Source organism: Lactuca serriola, chromosome 6 (assembly GCF_051521515.1).
Source record: "Lactuca serriola cultivar US96UC23 chromosome 6, Lser_US96UC23_V15, whole genome shotgun sequence".
Taxonomy (NCBI): domain Eukaryota; kingdom Viridiplantae; phylum Streptophyta; class Magnoliopsida; order Asterales; family Asteraceae; genus Lactuca; species Lactuca serriola.
Window position 1 is genome coordinate 95,376,880 of NC_136413.1, and position 13,227 is coordinate 95,390,106.

The 13,227-nt window shown below is 32.7% G+C and overlaps 1 pseudogene across 1 annotated transcript; it reads right to left on the reverse strand.

The window, feature by feature from the left end:
- Positions 1–8,066: 8,066 nt before the first annotated feature.
- On the reverse strand, positions 8,067–9,434 carry LOC145056541 (rhomboid-like protein 14, mitochondrial; annotated as a pseudogene). The gene is made up of 2 exons (XR_013685821.1): positions 9,150–9,434; positions 8,067–9,058 (listed from the first exon to the last, which is right to left on the reverse strand). The product of XR_013685821.1 is annotated as a rhomboid-like protein 14, mitochondrial (transcript).
- Positions 9,435–13,227: the final 3,793 nt, after the last annotated feature.

Genomic DNA, 13,227 nt, shown 5'->3' on the forward strand with positions numbered 1-13,227 from the left:
GCTGCATTTCTTTATCCAAGTCGATTCTTTTTTTCATGACTTCAAGTTCACTTTCTCTAGCAAGCCTCATTGCACGAAGTTCTGTAACAATTTCGTTAGAAGCCTTACCTTTCCTTTTTTTTTTTGCTGCATCTCTGCCTGTTGGATGTTTAACCATTGAACCATCACTAGTTGGCGTTTCTGGGTTGGAATGGACACAAAACTCCCCTTCTTCAGTAGTCTTTGATCTTTTCGAGCTACCACCACTTTCTTCATTACCCACTTCACATTCAGGACGGGAACGTGTTGTGTCATGATCTAACTCTAAAACCCACTTTTCATGTTTACACATAACTTCATTAAAAACAATAATGTCGTTGAACTTATTCCCACTCGCCTCATAAAGTTTATGAGCCTTGTTTTCAATATCTTTTTGACTCACTCCACTTCTTCTTCGACGCCATGCTTCCCGATACACACCAACCCACTTTTGTGCATTTTCACTAAGCCATTTAAAACGACCTCTCATTTGATCTTCGTTCCTGCTATTTAGCTTTTCTGGATTTTCAACCCGAGCGGCATCATACAGTTGCTTTATTTGTGCCCACAATGATGCTTTTTTTTTGTTTTTTCCACGCTCCTTATCTTCATTAGCAAAACACCATGCTGACATTAAAGAGATCTTTTGCAGCATCCCATTTATTTCCTCCTGGTTGTTTTTCAGTATTTTGTGATGTTTGAAGATTATTTGTGACAGGATTTTGGTTAGGATTTGAAAAAAACGAAGAATTTTCAAAATACTGAGCATTAGAACGATTTTGAGAGTCTCCAAAATTTATATAAAAAAAATTTGGAAACTCACCATCCATATTTAGAAAATACAAATAAAAAGGGATTAAAATACAAAATGGGGATTGGATATAAAGATATATGATATCATACTCTTTTTGTAGGTAAAAAAAATTACGATTTTCAGTATTTTTTTCTGAAGTGGATAATGTTAAATTTTATTAAATATATGATTTTATTCTAAAAAATCTAATGGTTAATTTATAGAAGGACACGTGGATTAAAAGAAAAGAAAAGTAATATCAACTCTATGTTTGATATGCCCACTCCGTCGGTGGCTTTTGTCCCCATTTCTTATTTATTTATTATTATTATTGCAACCAACTTTACTTTTAGTCATGAATGGGAATGGTCTAACAGTGTAGTTTCTAGTTCATTAATATTAAATATCAATGTACAACTTAACTTTTATGAAATAATTAGGTATACACATACAAATAAATCGTTATAGAATGACTTAAATCACTTTTTTTTGTAACGGCAGAATGACTTAAATCGTTATAACTCATTTAAAGAAAAAATATATATCGCTAAAATGATAATCTAAACATTTCAGTAACATTTAAAGTAGGTTTTCATCTTCGCTAAAATAATAATCTAAACATTTCAGTAACATTTAAAGTAGGTTTTCATCTTCAGACATCATATTCATAGTTAGCGCATTCATGCTAGTTAGCAGTATGACTTTCATCGAATACAACTTTCCATAGAATTCTATATGTATCTATAAGATCGAGTATGGAATTCTATTTACTCACTGTAAATTGAGTATATGTTGCCCTCATTTTCCTGCTAGAATTGAAAATCATGTATTTTACATATCCATAAAACCGAGTCATTATTTTACATATCCATAAAACCGAGTCATTGAGGTTCCCCAAATAATGTAAAAAGAGGTGCATCAAATCATTGGTTTTTGACTCGGACACAATAAACAAAACAATCAAATAAAAGGTACCCATATGTTTAAAACAAAACAGTGAAACAAAAACTCCCCAAAGCAAAACGTTGCTATGATTATAGTGGCGGCACAATAGTTGGGGTTTTTTGTTACAATTTGATGAAATTACAAAAGATGGTGATGAACAACTTGATAGAAAGAACAATGTAACAGAACGACGATGTTATAGTATTTTGAACTTCTAAATGAGGTCCAACAATAGAAATGCTATAACAACACTTTCTAGTTTCTATAATCTGTACTAGTAAAAATGCCATGACCATCAAAATTTACTGAAGCATTTTAAGTTGATAACTATATAATTACAAACACAAGATATTTATGAAAGTGGATATAAACTTCGCTAAAGAATAAGATATAGATTAAGCATGGACATAGAGGATGAACCTATATAAAAATAAAGTCAATCAAACATGGACTTCCATTTCCTTAATTTGTAATTTTGTATTGCTTCAATGATTCGCTATACCTTGGCATAATTTATATGATAAATATCGTTACACTTACAATTGGTAAAGATTATATATCTATCTATCTATCTATATCTACCAAACCTCTGAATCTGTTGAAAAGAATTAATAAAGTTTCAAACTTAAACATTAATTTGTTAAATGTGTTAATATGTTAGTTAATTAAAATGATAAACAATATATTTGTATGTATTTTGTATACATGTTATTATTCTGCAGGTAAAGGACACGCGGGTCAATTGATATACGAGTTATACCCGATGTTTAGTGGGTTATGATATATGAAGTGTTAGGTGATCTCATTATACATATACGAAGATATTTTTCCTCATCTTATCTCTCAGTTTTCTCTTTCATCTCAAGTTAGGGTTTGTTCATAAATCGTTGTTTTACAAGATCTATAATATGAGGGTATGAGTGATTTTGTAGTAAGGTTTGAGTTGTAATTTGTTGATGTAAACCATCTGTTTCATAGTGAATGAAATGATGATGTTGGGAAGATCTTGTGTCGATTATGTTTCTTTACATGGTATCAGAGCTATGGCTCCTTCGGTGTTCTTGTGATGTTCGTTGATTTGCGATTGTTCGTCTCACGATCGTCCTGGTAATTTCTTAAACCCTTTCATTAACTTGTTTTCGATCTCTTCCTTGACTGACACAGTTGTTGTGTATCATGAGTTCGTGTGAACTCTGATTTTCGATTTCATCAACTGTGTCACTCTTTCTGATGTTCAGTTGATTTAGGGTTTTCGTTAGAAAATCCAATCGAACATCTGTTTTTTGTTTGTATCTGGTACTGCGAGATTGTTATGATCTTGTAGGTTTCTTCTGTGACGATCAAATCAAGTTTGTTTACAAGACTCGTTGTGAACAAAGATTAAGCCAAATTGATTAATCTCTAAGTCTGAAATAACTCACTAGGGGTCAGAGTTCATCACTGATAAACCCTAGTTGAGAACGGACAAAGAGAGTCGATCTCTGCACTTGACTCGTCGAAAAAAAGCTTTGTGAGCAATTTCGTATTCTTGTTCTTTGTCTTACATATTTGTTTGTAAAGATCCTGGTGATCTATGTTGTGTTGATTGATTTTATTTTTGTATATCTTCTTAGTTCTTCCTCTGTTCTGGTTGTCTTGGGCCCCGATATACGTGGTGACCATCTGGACATAAGATCAGTTCAGGGGCAAGTTTTCTTGAGTCTCTTTTCTTGAGTTCTATTCTCATTTGCTTCTATGACGGGTGAGACAACTGATCCACCCAGTGGAAGTGGGAAGGATGATCTGATTAATTTTGATGATCCTCTCTATATTCACCCTTCTGATAATGCGGTTACTTCTATAATTACAATCAAGTTGACTGGTAATGAAAATTTTAGGTTATGGAGAAGTTCAATTTCTAGAGCTCTTAAAGCTAGGAATAAGTTAGGCTTTGTTGATGGTACTTGTAAAAAAAGCAGTGTCGATGAGTCAAAGAAAACTAAATGGGATAGAGCTAATGTTGTTGTTTGTTCTTGGTTGTTGTCTTCTATATCTGACTCAATCTATCAGAGTCAAGCCTATTCTGAAGTAGCAGAGGATATTTGGGAAAATCTTTTTGAAACATACAATAAATCTGATGGATCTGTTGTTTTTAATATACATCAACAAATTAATTCCCTTAAACAAAATGGTACTTCTCTGTCTGATTACTTCAATAAGCTTGATTCTTTATGGAAAGAATTTGATGGTCTTACTAGTTTAACAGAGTGTACCTGTGATGCTTCTATTAAACTAAAGGATCATTCAAATCTCATGAAGCTTATGCAATTTTTATCTGGACTTGATGATTCATATAGTCAAGTCAAAAGTCACATTTTGTTAATGGATCCCTAACCTAATGTGAAAACTGCTTTCTCTATTGTGTCTAGAGAAGAATCACTTCAAAGAAATGGTTCTTTGACTTCTCTTCAAGCTTCTCAGTTTATAAATAAGTCTCAGACATCTGCTTTTAATAGCAAGTTTAATAACAAGACTAATGTTAATAAAAATAAGGGTCAAACTGTTCAATGTAAGAATTGTGGTATTAAGGGTCATACCGTTGAGAAGTGCTATAAAATAATTGGGTATCCTAAGGATTTTAGGTCAAGAAGTGAAACTAATAATCAGAATAACTTTGTTAAAAACTTTTCTGCTAATTCTACTACCACTTCTTCTGGAAGTGCTAGTACTAATAATTTTTCTGGTGATTCTGAGTTTCATTACCTTACTAAGGATCATTATTTCAAACTTTTACAACTTATTGGTGATAAGCAAGTGAATGAAGAAGCTTCTGTTAGTGCTAATATGGCAGGTACTTGTTGTTTTCAAGCTTTTAATTCTTCTGTCTGTAGTCAAAGATGGATAGTTGATTCAGGGGCTAATCAACATATGACTGCCTCTGAGTCACTGCTCCATGACACTGTGGATGTGTCAAATTTAGATCTGCTGGTGTGTCATCCCAATGGTACATCAGCTAAAATTAAAAAAATTGATAACATGAATTTATCCAATTCTTTAACACTGTTTGATGTTTTTGCTGTTCCTGATTTCAATGTTAATTTGCTTTCTGTTCATAAGGTTTGTAAAGATAGTAATTGTGAGTTTGTTTTTAATGAGCATAATTGCAAAATTCAGGATTTACAATCAAAGGTGATGGTGGGGAGTGGTAGAGAGTCTGGAGGTCTCTATTACATTAATAGTGCACCTTCAGGTAGTCTATCTAATTCTACTATTTCTTCTTCTGTTTGTTGTGTGTCTAAGTTAACTTGGCACAATAGACTTGGTCATCCTTCTGATCAAGTTTTACGTTCTTTGAGACATAAACTTAAGATTGGAAGTGAATTACTTCCACCTTGTGACATTTGTCATAAGGCTAAACAAACTACAGAATCCTTTCCTGTTAGTCAGCATACTACTTCTAAACTTGGTGAGTTAGTTCATTTGGATGTTTGGGGTCCTTATAAAGTGACAACTTCAGAAGGATTTAGGTATTTTTTGACTATTGTGGATGATTTTACTAGGGCAACTTGGGTTTATCTTTTAAAGTCTAAGGATGAAGTTTATGATTCTGTTCTTGTTTTCTTTAATATTTTGATTAATCAGTTTAGTGTTAAAATTAAAACTGTTAGATCTGACAATGGTACAGAGTTTTTGAACAACAGAATGAGACAATTAACTAAATCAAAAGGAATTTTGCATCAAACATCGTGTGTTCATACTCCACAACAAAATGGTGTTGTGGAGAGAAAACACAGGCACATTTTAAATGTTGCTAGGTCTTTAATGTTTCAGTCTGGTTTGCCAATTAAACACTGGGGAGATGCTATATTAACTTCAGTTTTTTTGATTAATAGAACACCTACTTCAGTTTTAAATGGTTCTTCTCCCTATGAAATTGTTTATAATTGTGCACCTGTTTTTGATAAACTTAGGGTATTTGGATGTTTGTGTTTTGCATCTAAGCTGAATAATAATGATAAATTTTCTGAAAGGGCTGATAAGTGTGTTTTTCTTGGTTATTCTTCTGATAAAAAGGGTTACAAAGTTCTCAGTCTTGATTCTAATCTTATCTTTGTTTCCAGGGATGTAAAGTTTTATGAGTCAGTGTTTCCTTTCAAGATTAGAACTTCATCTTTAACTGATAGTTCAGTTGTCAATGTAAATTCAAATGACCTATTTTCCTATGATGAGTCTACAAATTCTAGTTTTATTCTAGATAATACTAGAGCAGATAACTTGAGAAGTAGCCATCAGATGGATGGTGCTAATGCAGACCAGGACCAGGATGAGACTTTTCCCTCTAATGTCAACAACCGGACTGGTGAGGTAGATGTGCCTCTCTCTGATGAGTTGTTTCCAAGTTCTTCTGCATTGACTGAGGAAACTGATTCAATTAATTCTAATCCTTCTGAAAGCTTATCTACTAGGATCACTAGGTCTGGAAGGAATGTTCACATGCCAGTTAGATTTAGTGATTATGTTATAGAGGGTAAACATAAATATGGTATTGAAAGAACAGTAAATTATTCAGCTCTTAATACTGAGTCATTATGTTTTATTTCTAATCTTAATAAAACAGTTGAACCTAAAACTTATAGTGAAGCAGCTTTAGATCCAAATTGGATCAAAGCTATGAATGAGGAAATGGAAGCCCTCTATAGGAATAATACTTGGGAAATTACTAATCTTCCTAAAGGAAGAAAAGCAATTGGGTGTCGTTGGATATATAAAATTAAATATAAATCTAATGGTGATATAGAAAGATATAAAGCTAGGCTTGTGGCTAAAGGATATAATCAGAGGAAAGGAATAGACTATGAGGAGACTTTTTCTCCTGTTGCAAAAATTGTAACTGTTCGTGTGGTAATAACAATGGCAGTAAACAGTTCTTGGCCACTTTATCAGTTAGATATTAATAATGCTTTTTTATATGGAAATTTATCTGAAAATGTATATATGTGTCAACCTGAGGGATATCATTCTAAGGATGATATCAGGGTTTGCAGGTTGTTAAAGTCCCTTTATGGACTTAAACAAGCCCCAAGGAAATGGAATGAAAGGTTGTCTTCTTCTCTCTTAAGTTTTGGTTTTAAGCAAAGTGTTAATGATTATTCATTATTTGTTAGACAATTTCAAAATACTTTTATAGTTCTACTGGTTTATGTAGATGATATCATTCTAACAGGTAATGATGAGTCTGAGTTAAATAAAGTTAAAATGTTTCTTAAATCTCAGTTCTTAATTAAAGATTTAGGTGAATTGAAATATTTTTTAGGTATTGAAGTATTGAGAACTGAAAAAGGTATATGTTTAAATCAAAGGAAATATTGTATGGAATTGCTTCATGAGTTTGGTATGCTAGCATGTAAACCAGTTAAAACTCCACTTGAACCTAATTTGGTTGTCAAAAGAGAATATGATTTGGAAAAATCTGATTATTTAGTTAATATAACTGAATATCAAAAACTTATTGGTAAGTTGATTTATTTAACTGTGACTAGACCTGATATATCTTATGTTGTGCAAATATTAAGTCAGTACATGCATAAGCCTTATAAGTCTCATGTTAATATTGCTTTCAGACTTTTGAGATACTTGAAAAACAGTCCTGGGATGGGAATTCATATAATTAACTCTGGTAGTTTAGATTTGATTGGGTTTGTGGATGCAGACTGGGCAAAATGCTTGTTTAGTCGAAGATCTGTAATAGGATATCTTGTATATCTAGGAGGATCTCTTGTTTCTTGGAAGAGCAAGAAACAGAATATTGTTTCTCGTTCATCCACAGAATCAGAATATAGGGCATTAGGAAGTATAACTTGTGAGTTGATATGGATTTTAAAATTACTTCATGATTTAGGTATAAAAACTAATTTACCTATTGATATTTTTTGTGATAATGAATCTGCAATTAAGTTGGCTTTAAATCCTGTATTTCATGAGAAGACAAAACATTTTGAGATTGATCTTCATTTTGTTAGGGAGAAAATTGAAAATGGAATTTTAAAAGTTAATAAATAATGTCTTCAAATCAAAATGCAGATATTTTAACAAAATCACTTGGTAGTGTTCAACATGAATATATTATAAGTCAACTTAATATGATTGATATTTTTAAGAAGAATTAAATTTTTTGTCAAAATTAATGTTTAGTTTGAGGGGGCATGTTGAAAAGAATTAATAAAGTTTCAAACTTAAAGATTAATTTGTTAAATGTGTTAATATGTTAGTTAATTAAAATGATAAACAATATATTTGTATGTATTTTGTATACATGTTATTATTCTGCAGATAAAGGACACGCGGGTCAATTGATATACGGGTTATACCCGATGTTTAGTGGGTTATGATATATGAAGTGTTAGGTGATCTCATTATACATATACGAAGATATTTTTCCTCATCTTATCTCTCAGTTTTCTCTTTCATCTCAAGTTAGGGTTTGTTCATAAATCGTTGTTTTACAAGATCTGTAATATGAGGGTATGAGTGATTTTGTAGTAAGGTTTGAGTTGTAATGATGTAAACTATCTGTTTCATAGTGAATGAAATGATGATGTTGGGAAGATCTTGTGTCGATTATGTTTCTTTACAGAATCCTTCGGTGTCGTAGTTCATCTAAAGGAATCATCTCTGAATTTGACAACTGCGCAGAAGATAATCCATCATCACCACGCCCTGTCCCACACACTTAACCAACCGGAGTTGTCATATGTACAAGCCCGGCACCTCCATATACCACCTGCAACTGCACTTGTTCTCCTTTGTCGTGGAGGGGACTGCTGCCATATTCGCATATGTAGAGATCTTACTAAAGAAGTTAACCCTTTCACCATTGTTGCCAAAGGAGAAGGGGCTTTTTTTAAACGTAGATAAACTATGCCTGCGAGTATCCCACCAAGATGGCCTAGAAAGGACACATTAGGAACAAGCAATTGGATGAGAACCGATTCAGCCCAAGCAGCATGCTTTGCGGGCACCACAAATCCATGGAGATTAGTGTAGCCATCTGAATGTGAATTAAGTACGACTTTCATTGCAAACAGGACACCCGAGAATCCAACAGAGTATTCATGGTAATAAGCTGTTTCATAATCGAAAAGAAGAAGAAGAGATTTAGCTAATAAGAGCGTGATGCCTTGTGACAATCCAAGTAGGGTGGCAACCATAGATGTGAATTCAGCACTTCCTGCCCTTCCATAGAAGCGAAATCATGTTGTAGGCAAGATGAGTTTCACCGAGATGGTAGAAAGCAGATAAGAATAAGCGCTTTAGGTCCTTATTCTGCTCAAAACAACACAACATATTGACTGAGAGAAACAGAGGAGCTTGTGATTTTGATTTGCTAGGATAGAAATGAAACCCTAAAATGTACCTTAACGATGAGATGAGCATTGAATAAGACGTCTTCAATTTTGGGAAGGATCTGATGAAGGAAAGCAGGTCGAAGGTAAATGAGGGTGTTGGCAGCAAGAATCGCCTCCGTGACCGGGGGTTTACGTTCAAGCCTCCGGTACTCGTTCACGGCCTTCAAGGGTATCATCCCGTTCGACACGTTGGCATCTTCTTTCTTTTCTGCACCAGATAATGATCGTATTAAGCACCCAACACAGATTGAAGACGGGGAATCAAGTAATTGAAGAATAATAGCTTGTTCTAGTTCCTTCCGAGAAACTTCTAATACCATATCATTTTTATAATAATAGAAATTTAGCCAAAATATTTATAAAATTAAAGAAAGGATAATTTCATATTTCTTTTCTTGTCGGTCCGGGCAAACTAGGTGGTGTTTTTTATTAACTAGGTTATAAAATTAAGACAAAATTGCAAAAATGGTTCCTGTGGTATGCAAAATTTTGGGGTTTTAGTCCAAACAGTGACTTTTTTGGTTTCGTAGTCCTTTTGGAGTGGTTTGTATGCAAAAATGGTCCCTCCGAAAACTGAAATGACTATAATACCCTTGAGGTATTTATTTTTCATTTTTCTTTCATTATTCTTAAAATTTAATATTTATTTATTTATTTTAACAATTAAAAAAATAAAAAAGGGCCCACCCCTCTCTCTCTCTCTCTCTCTCTCTCTCTCTCTCTCTCTCTCTCTCTCTCTCTCTCTCTCTCTCTCTCTCTCTCTCTTCGTCCTCCCCCAAATCACCATAAAGAATCTACACACATATACATACACACACTCGACATATACAAGCAGTCGCCACTTGTTAGCCTTCAATGACTCCGCTCGATCCTCCCACCATCGATTTCATTCAACAACGCATCAAAAGGAAGCTCGAAGATTTCAGACAATGACCGCTCCTCCTCCGACTTAGTCTGCGTCAGGATGAGAAGAAAAGATCCTAACCCCACCTTCTCTTCTTCTTCTACCTGATCCGACGGTGGAAGGGCAACGACAGGTGGCTGTAGTTGGTGGATGTGGGCAGCCTTGCTGCTTAAATTCTGTTGGTGGATGCTCGACGAGGGACCAAGACGAAGCAGAAACGACGATGGCGTTTGGTGGTGCTGGGTTACGACAAGATGGAGGCGTTTGGTGGGTTTTGCCAACAGTCACAACGAGTAATTTGAAAGAACAGAAATAATCAGGTGTTTTCTTGATCCGATGTCTCCTGTCCCTGATTCAAGATTTGAAATTTAGACCACAAAATTTGAAATCGAACATCTAAATATATCTCTATTTGGGGTTCTTAAGATCAGTTCCAATAACAACGAGTAATTTGAAAGATTTGTATCAAGAAAATCAAGAAAAGCTTATTGTACCTTATGCCGATTAATGAGGTTTTTCCTTTGCATTTACACCGATATGTTACTCAAATACAAGCTTCACTACCTTTGTTTCCTTTCTTTTTAGAAGAGCTCAACGAGAGAGAGAGGGCTGGGAGGAGCAAGGTTATAGTCCGGAGGTATTTGGGAAGGGTGTTTGCTGGTGGTGGGTCACGACATGGGGAGGTGGAGGAGGTGTTCGAAAAATTAAATGGGTTAAGATGGTGGTGGTTGTTTCCTCCGATCAGTAGCAAGAAGGGGGAAGAACATGGAAAATGCGAAAAGGGGGAAGAACCGGTGCTTTCTTTCTTCAAATGGAGAGAGAGAGAGAGAGAGAGGGAGATAGGTGGGTCCCACAATTTTTATTAATAAAACTTTATATTAAATAGAAAAAAAAACATAGAAAATGCATCACAAGGGTATTTTTGTCTTTTTAATTTTAGGAGGGACCAAAACCACAAACAAAGTAGCTCAAAAGGACTGTCAATCCAAAAAAGTCGGGGTTTGGACCAAAACCCCAAAAAAATGCATACCACAGGGACCATTTTTGCAGTTTTGTCTAAAATTAAACAAATTTTTATCCTTAGAAAACTATAATTCTTATATCAATTATCCTCCTTAATAAATAAAGATTTTTTTGTCACATGTCCTCTTTTCCTTCATTTGGACACATGGTATTTTCTAGAATTTTTAAATTTTTTATTTTCCATTTATCATTTTATTGTAATTTTCATTTTATTAAATTAAAATTCAACATTTAATATGTAAGGTAATATATATGTAAGGTATTTATTAAAAATGATTTATATATGTAATGTATTCAATGTATTAAAGTCTCATTAATTTTAATCATTTAAGTTTTTTCTCAAATTTTCTTATAAATTCAAACTTCTCAAACTGTACTTCAAATTTTTTACCTAATTATAACATAATTTAAAATCAAAGCATTTTTTATTGTAATAATTGGAATAAAAGAGGCATGGGAGAGCACTATAATAAAATTAGAAAAATTACATTAAGAAAACATCAAGTATTTCTTTAACATGGGAAAATAGAAGTTATAAAAATAAAAGAATAATAAAAAGAACTATAAAAAAACAATGAAAAAAATATTACAAAAGTAAAAGACAGTAAAAAGAACTATAATGTATTGAAAAGTTACAAGACTGCATGAGTATGATTTCGTTGTTGAATTCATATAAAAAATGCAAATATTAGTTGTCTTCCTTTGTACTATAGAAGAAAATAAAAGGAATAAGCAAATACTAAAGCTCCAACGTGAAGGGTATCTATGTCACTATCATGTATGATCTTAGTAATAAAATTAGAAAATTGATATGATAATATTTAAAACATTAACTATGATACTTTGTACATAAATAAATTGATATATTTTATAACAAAAAGTAATACATCTATATATAGATTATAACTTAAAAAAGACAACATTCAAAAACCAACAATCTAGAAAACTCCATTATAATAAAAAATCAACATGTAAACATTTTCATCAGCACTTGGCCATTAGCATCTTTCTTATTCTCTACTAACATCTTTTTGTTCTTCCAACGGATGAACTTGGAGAGTGGGATAGTGGTTGCAACAAAAACACAGAACACTTAAATTAATAAGATTTGAAAAACTAATAATTTGTTTACAGTGGAAAAGTAAATAAAATGGTTTGAAGAGTCAACCGTGAGCTAAGCTAACTACGTCTTCTTGTTTGAATTAAATATAGCTGGAAAACATTCATAGGAGATGATGATAACATTTTGACATTTAAAAAATAGCGATTTTTTCCTCAAAAAATCAAAATCTTTCCCCTAAGTTTAAAACGTCAAAAAATATGAAATTTTTCAACAACAAATATACATATACATTAACTATTAAAGGCATTAAGAACCAACAAAAGACATAGGTGAATAACAAAGTTGTAATATACAATATGTCTTATTGAGCTTATCTGTTATACGATACTACATGTAATTAAGATTTTATAGAACTACACCACAATCATGGTATGGGAAATTTTTTGGCAATTGTATTATTAAGGGGAAAAGAAAAAAGATGAAGAACAAAAAAGATGAATGTATGATGCCATACCATACAAATAATTAACTCGGTTGAGTTTTGGTCAAATAAATGGCTAAGGAAATGAGAATACACTGCTATTATAGGTAAAAAAAAATCTAAAATACATTGCATATATTGCTAAAATGAGTAAACAATGAAAATATCGTCCAACTATGTATATCGTTTACCTGGAAAAATATATGTGTCTTAATTACAAGTATGAAATACTTTTGAAAAGAAATTCAAGAAAAGTATTAGTCGGTAGTTTCATAACTTTTTCACAACTCATTTCATACCATAAAAGAGACTAACTATTCTCTTATTCTATCTACTTTGTTGCTCACATATACAGCCACCAACCATATATAATGGTTTAATGGGCATCAATTAAGGCTTTAAATTTAATCTGAGTTACTAAAATTAACAAATATTTCTCATAAGCTAGTATAATATTGATTACCATTCTTAATAGTTTAGAAACACAACCAAAAATAAAGAATCAAAGATAGAAATCAACTTTAAGAAGAAAACAAACTTAAGATTGTAATTTACCAACAAAATGTGTTTCATATTGTGCCAATTCATGCTCCTTCTAGAATCTAATATCACATG